Here is an 8,316-nt window from a genome sequence, read left to right on the forward strand (position 1 = left end):
AGATGTCCGGATGATGTCTACAGCGAAGGCAGTAAGCTGAGTTATAGAGATGCAAATGTCTACCGACGCATTTGCATCGGTGGCATTCCAACGAGGCCAGGCTTATTACTATGAGATGTAAAAAGTCAGAGGGCGATAGACGACTCCCGTTAAAGCCCAACAGGGCAAGGAAAGGGTGGGGTGGTGTGCCGACCGGAAAGTCACTAGGCGGGTGTCTTCCTCTACGGGGTTGGGATGGTCTTTTCTAAAAGTTTGTAGCTTTTTGAAGAGGCTACAAACTTGAGGGAAGATTGTCCACAGAAAGCTGAGGCAAAATCCTGCGTCAGCTGTAAAAGGTTGCACACAAAGAGTGCAGACATTCGGTCAACAGTAAGGAGCATGGCTATTATTTATGAGTGGTAGATTGTTCTTCAATTCTCTGGAACATTAGGACTTCTCATTGATGCTTGATGTTTGTGTACAGTGTTAGGTGAACGGTTGTTGTGAGTCTCGGGGTTGCTTTTTGCAGTGCTTTTTACTAGTAGGACGATCTACCAGATCATGCGGATTTTATGGTCTCTTCATATGTGTGATGATTTTCCCACCCCTTAATGCAAGAGGCTTTTGGTTTAGGTCTATTGCAAGTTAGGTTATGAACTCTGGGCATTTTCTGCGTGTTTCCCAATGCAAAAATGTCCCTGCTTGCAGGGACATTTTTGCATTGGATGGATTGATCTAATCTCCTTAGTTTGAGTTGCTTCAGTCTCAACTGAAGTGTTGTTTGAATAGGTATAAAGGACCTGGTAGAGAACTCTTTCTCGGCAGTTTCTACTGCTGTATTTTTCAATTTTACTTGGCTAGCTTACTTCTCCTCACATCTTCTACTGGCAACCACGAGTTCATTTAGTGTTAGTTACCCAGGTGGCTAGGGTCCACCCAGACAGTTTGATTGGCCAATGAAGCTGGTATAGCCAAACAGATTAAGACGACAGTTTGATTGGCCAGACGTAGGTGTGCTTGGCAACGAGCCCCAGTTACAGTAGTTCAAGTATCAATGTAGTTCAAGTGTTCTCCCTCGGGGGGAATTGAGATATGCGTGAGTATTGGTAAAACTATCCAGATCAAAGAGTACCAGGTCGTAAAACATTTGAGGCTTTGTAGAGGTGAGTTCAAAAATCAGGTATACTTAAACCAAAACGATTCGATGCTGGTTGTGAATGTTTTGTGAAAATGCCACTGCTCAAGAAGCAATATTGAATGCAATACAATTATCTGCCTTCTTAAGCACAAGAAGATTGTCAGATTGCTTTCATGTTTCCTAATCAAGTGTATGGTGATGTTACGGGAGCAACAAGTACACCCATTTCCATACAACACATGTTCAAGAATTATTACCCACTGATTTTGATAAACAGACGAAATACTGTTGATAGTTAACCAAAAAACATCATCCCAATTTCCTAAATAATATAATTACTGATGAATCCTGTTTTACAAGAAATGGCATTATAAATTAATACTCAGGCGGAAAATATTCCTATACGACTGAAATCCAAACAAATCAGTTCAGAATCAAACTCCTCTCTTTATTTTCTGTTTAGCCTCTGGAACCATCGTAAGGTATTACTTCAGACAATATGTATGAATGTAAATGAAGTGTAGTCTTGTACAGTCTCAGGTCAACCATTCCTGAGCTGTGTGGTTAATTAAAACCCAACCACCAAAGAACAGCCATATTCATGATCTAATATTCAGATAAAGCAGTCCCATGAGACTGCTACAAGTCATTTCCAATGAACATTTTTGTTTAATGTGGTGTGGTGTCTTCCTGATCATAATCTCATTGGTCCTTTTTTCTTACCGCCAAGTCTCGCTGGAGGGCAGTACTTACATTTTTGGCAAACAAATCTGATGAAACTCTTGAATGATATTCAATGTTGGCACACCTGCTCACTACTGTCATAATGTGATGAATCATTAAAATGACACATTTAATAAGTAATGGACTGGTTAAAATAGCCACCTCGATCTCATGCCAGCAGACATTTTCCTTTGGAATTGGATGAAGTCGTTAGTATATTCTGCTCGTATTGACACAGAAGAAGATATAAGACATCATATAACAGAAGCTGGAGCTACTATTAGGAATAATAATGATGCTAGATGTGCTCAGCTGGCATGAATTCACCAAACTGAACTATGCATTGAAGAGAATGGAAGCCACATTGAGCAACTGCTTTGAAGAAATCTTTGCAGCTTTTCAAGTAGTTATTTTGATGTATAATATTTTTTAGAAAAAAAAAACAAAAAAAGTGTGGTGATTTTTATTTTTGAAATCTGTTTTATTCATTTTTTGTCTATTTTATATTATTATTTATTTTATTTTATTTTATTATTTATTTTATATTATCTGTTTTATTTTATTTTTGGTTTCTTATATATTATGTTGTTCAAACATTGATTAAAATTGTTTTGTTTAAAATCATATCAATTTTACGATTCAGTTTGTGTTTTGTTTGTAATTAAGGTTGAACTTCTTAAATTTATGTTTAATAGACATTAATTACATCAATTTTCTCAAAATTAAATTCTCTACAAAGTTAACTATAAATTTTTATTTGTTTATTGGAACTGTTTTCTGACCTATGTTTATATGAACTTTTTTTCTATTTTTGGCTATAGAATCATCTCCCAAGATATTGCTATGCAATTTGGAATCACTCTGTAAATTAACATTTTTTTTTTTTTCTCTTTGGATAGTTAGTCCAGTGTCCTCATAGTCCAGTTCCCCCACCAGTTCTCATACTCTCCACCAGAACACCAGTTCTACTTTCTTAATATAGTAAAAATTAAGTTTTCTATTTAAATCAGCGAGTATGTTTTCATTGTTTAAAAAAGGGCATTCTGTACATTAATTTATACTTAATGAAAAATTCTGAAAGCCTGGTTTATTTTTCATTTCTCACATCTAGCCTATATTCTTTTATATTTTCCCACCTCGTTTTTCTCCCGTGCAACGTACCTGTCTTCTACTGTCATCAAATTATATACTGGATTTTATTTATTTCTTAAGATACTTTTCCCTTTCATTTTTTGCTGAAGAGTTTGGTGTATAACTTACTCTATTGTAGTTGGAAATATATGAATTTGAAATACTCCACTCAGTTCCATCGCGGAGTCCTGTGTGACATTTACTTTACCCTGGTCTGGTCTGCCAGGGAGTTGAGGAACGACCTCATTCTCACAGTACACCTCAATCAGTTTGCTCCTGGTAGGAGAGTGTCCACATTTCTCCTACCAGGATTTCCACACTTCACGGTTGTGGACTACCACACTTCTCGGTAGTGCAGACACCACCCCACCAATCACGATACTGCTACATATTAATTAATCCAACAAACTCAACACCAACCAAGGCTCGATGCCAGTGTGCCTACCTCTGGCCAATTAAGCATCCAAGCAGTAACCTAGCCACCTAGGGTACTACTCTAATCAGACCCCCTCAGTTGATCTGCGCAAGGCGAGAAATCGAAGAAAAGTCAGCCACTATTGACCATTCTCTGCAGGTTTTTCAATTAACACGTAGATCCAGAAAGGGTTGTACTCTCAAGTTCCCTAAAAACTCTGGTAAGTTCAGCCTAATACCATGGGCAAACATAAAGGACATGATCCACAGTGTCTTGGCAACATAATGCTAGCTACGTTCTGTAGCAAGAATATCTGTTGGTTTCATGCCGGCGATAAGAGAGACTGCCTCACACAAGATAGTCCAGTAACCCCTGACAACAGCTAACAAAAGATAATGCTGGGCTCATAATAGAATCTCTCTATAACTCTTAAATTGCATATGATGAGCCTGATGGGTGCAGTACATTCAGTGTTACTATTTTATTGCAACAGAAAATGGTTATGATATGGGAAATTATTGTAATATGCTTATGAATTAAGAGATGAAATCACCATTTTTCTAGAAGAGGAAAGCCAACTGGAAGCCAAGAAGTTTTGGGATGGTCTATTTGTGATGGTACTGAGCTATTTGGTTGTCATAACATATGTTGGATTCTTTAGCCGTGCTGGCAAAGAAATTTAAAAAGTATTTTCTTGCCGACGACAACTTTGTAGCAAGTGGATTAGGAATCCATTTCATGATACTCTTGAAGGGCCTCAATTGTCAAAGAATAAATCTTCATAGACTTCACAGCAAGTGGCGAAATAAAAAGACAATTTAGAAATAAATCACTCTTTGAATTTTAGGCAGTAGTGGATGATGAGTTTCTATACTGAAAACAAGAGCATTTCATATACTATTACCATTTTCAACATTCTACCTTTGCGAAACCGGATTTTCTGTGGTGGGTGCTTTGAAGACAAAATATAGATCTCAGCTAAATGTAGAAAAAGAACTCAGAAAGTCTATTTCTAATATTAAATCTTCCTTCGAAAAACTTTGCTCTGCAGCACAAGCCTAAGGAAGTCATTAATAATTATTAAACTTGTTGATAACTTATTGATAAGTTAACTTATACATCATATTACAATCCTATTCATAAGTGTATTATAAATCAGTGTAAATGTGTATTTTATTATTTATTATGTCAGATTGTATTTTGTTTTGCTTTGCTTTCAGTAAATTAATAATTTTTTTTAATAATTTGATATGCTCACGCCCCCAATTTAGTGTTATCATGCTCCCCTAGGAGGCACACCCCACATTTTGAGAGACACCAAGAAAGAAAGAAGAAACTACTAAGAAGTCCAAACTTAATGTTTTGTCAATAGTTTTGTGGAGTTTTACAAAAAATGAAGTTTTTGTCCCTTCCCTTCCTCTTGATATAGATGACTTAGAACAATGCATTATAAATTCTGATGTTATTGTTGAGTGGAATACTCTGTTTATACACACAAATTTTAAGAAATATTCTGTAAAACCAAGAAGTTGTAACCTCAACATTTGAAAAATAAATTTTTTACAAACCATCAAAAGTGTCTTTTTATTTTTAATAACCGTGTACAATTTAATTAATCTTTTCTTTTTTTCTTTTGATAGTTTGTTTTAGAAAAGCTACCAATTTTTCCATTTCAGGTATGTTTACATCTTATCCAAACTATTCTACCTTCACAATAATAAAACAAAATAACAACTTCAAATGTACCATAATCATTTAATCAAACAGTAGTATATATATTTCCTGTTAAATCTAAATTTAACTGGAAATATTATATAATATATTATGTAGTTTCTTTCAAGATGTTTTAATAAAGGTAGTTTTTCATTTTGTGATAAAAATTTGTGTAAATTATTTCACATGTAGATGAAATCATGGTATAACAAGGCAAGGAAAAATGTTTGGTTTGGTTTGGTTTAAAAATCCATCATTTTAAACAAGTTAATATGTAGTATTTTCAAGCTAATGGTAAAAATTAATAGTCTGCTACATTTGTTTATCATAAAAAACCATTATTAATATAAGTTGTTTCAAACTAAAAAAATGTAATCTTTTTCTTAACGTAATACACTAGAACGTTTTTTATGTTATCATTTGCTTGATTATTTGCCAAAGCTAAATAAAGAATTATGAATGCTATTTACTAACTCATGAGTCTAATTATAAACTGTGGCTGTTATAACTTTTACCTAAGTTGAAATGTAGGTTATAGCGTTTTTAATATTGACACTGACTTCCATTTTATAGTATAAGATAAATTTAATCTTTTAAATCAGCATAATTTTTTTGAGATGATAAATACTAAGAAAGAAAGCATTATTCGATGATTTTCGTGAAAATTAGTATTTAGGTTAGTATGTATGTTTTATTTATTCATAAATAAAACAAACAGATGCTTAAACACATTGGTATATTAAAACATTTTAAACTATATAACAATACAGAAATAACTCTTTTTTTTAATTTTAGTGATTTTTAACTATATTTCTTCAGTCCCTAATTTCTTGGTGGAAATATAGATTGATTCAGAAGAAAAGAGAAATAAATGGGAACTGATTCTACAGTTTGAAATAAGGAAAAATGTTTATTCAAACATATGTCCGAAAACTCTTTAGTAATTATTCTATATTAAAAAGCAATGTTTTTTTTTTTTTTTTGGCAGTCATGTTTTTTTAAATATTTATCTCATGTTTAGTTTTATTTTTAAATAATCTTCATGAGAATGGTACACTTCTCAACCATCTTGTTTGATCTGAATGTCAACCGGTACATTGTGAGAAAAGGGAAAACATTCTTCAGGTGGTACAGGTTAGTCCTACCTAAAGAATTTCTACACTACTCAACACTCCACCAAAAACAGTATAGAGGACATTATATGCTTACAGACTGTGTCCTTATCATGTTCAGAAAGTTCAACACCTCCAGCTTGGTGACCATGCCAGACAACTGCAGTTTTGTCAATAGGTTAACAATAATTACCACTTAATTCCATTCATATTAATTTTGAATGAAGGTACTTTTACCCATAATGACAAAAAAATACATGGAATTCACATCAGTGGTCTGAATAAAACCCAATGCTGTTGTTGAATTACATTTCCAGCAATGATTCTCAGTAAATTATTGGTGTGGCATGATTGACAACCAATTAATAGTCCCTTTCATACTAGAACATGTCACAGGGAGAAATCATCTGGAATTTTTAAACAATGAATTTCTTAAGTCCTTGAAAATTTCTCATTTGCAAAATCTTTTATCATTGTGATAGATCATCAGCACATTTCATGAATGAAGTAAGGCAATTCTTAGATGAAAAAATTACTGGTAAATGGATTGGACATGGAGGACCGATAAACTAGCCATCAAGATCACCAGACCATACTTTCTTAAATTACTGTTTAAGGGAATGGTAGAATGCGAGGAATACAAACGAAAAGTAAACATAGGAGATAAATTGATCACTTGCATTTTTAATGCTGCTGAGTTCATCAAGAAATGTGAAATCATTAGGTTGGTGACAGAAAATGTAAGGAAACAAGTTGAAAAATGCATCGATATCATTGGTGTAATTTTCAACATTTATTGTAAATGAATACAGTATAAACCCGTGGTGAGTATTCTTTAAAGTATTTTAACTTGACTGGAACTGAAATCCAGGCAAAATTTTTCGCTAGCCGTAACTCTACAACAAAGTGTTTCGGACATATGTTTGTATGAACTTCTTTCCTAATTTCAAGCTCTAGAAATATTTCCTTTTCCTCCTGAATCATCTGTATATATTAATGTGTGCATTACAATTTGTTCATGTTTGTGTGTGTGAGTAAGTGAGAGAGAGAGAGTGTGTGTGTGTGTGTTTGTTTTCAAGACTATATGTTTAATTAAAAGAGGTATTTGAAAAATTGTAATAATTAATTTTTTTTAATTTTTTAATTAACCTAATGACATTCATGGTCACAATTTTGGTTTAAATAGTCAGAATTTTTTTTTTTTAATACTGTTTTGCTTGTCTCACAAGACCTCTTTAAACAAGGTATCACATGACCATATGTCCCGTTTAAAATTTTTAGCTGCTCTTGCCCCCCCCCCCCCTTGTAGGCCTAATACTCTAAATTGGGGCTTACTGAGTTAGGCTCTTTTATTGAAGAAGATTTCCAAAGAAAGAATCAAGATAACTTAAATAACAAAAGCATTAAAGGGGGACATACAACTGTAGTTCTAACTATCTGAAACATACACTCTGCTGGCCGTCATTTTGAATTTGGGAGTCAGAATTTAGTTTTAATTGTATCATTTTTAAGTGATATATCATTTTGACCATTGTTCCCATTTGAAATGTTTTAGTTGCCACCCATCTCCCATTGCCCAAAAATCAAAAAGAGTGAATATATGTTCATTGAAGTAGCTTCTTGGTATTAGAAAGAATGCTGCAAACCGAATTCATTTATCTCAATTATAATAAAAGTTAGAGGGAATTGTAATTTACTTTTCAGCCACTCAGTATATATAATACGACCCACCGGGTTGGTCTAGTGGTGAACGCATCTTCCCAAATCAGCTGATTTGGAAGTCGACAGTTCCAGCGTTCAAGTCCTAGTAAAATCAGTTATTTTTACACGGACTTGAATACTAGATCGTGGATACCGGTGTTCTTTGGTGGTTGGGTTTCAATTAACCACACATCTCAGGTATGGTCGAACTGAGAATGTACAAGACTACACTTCATTCACACTCATACATATCATCCTCATTCATCCTCTGAAGTATTATCTAAACGGTAGTTACCGGAAGCTAAACAGGAAAAAGAAAGAGAAGTATATATAATACGAGCGAGCCATTGAAACAGCTGATTATACATATCATTTTTTTATGGTAACATTTAGTAATAATAGAG

The sequence above is a fragment of the Lycorma delicatula genome, chromosome 1 (assembly GCF_047948215.1).
Source record: "Lycorma delicatula isolate Av1 chromosome 1, ASM4794821v1, whole genome shotgun sequence".
Taxonomy (NCBI): domain Eukaryota; kingdom Metazoa; phylum Arthropoda; class Insecta; order Hemiptera; family Fulgoridae; genus Lycorma; species Lycorma delicatula.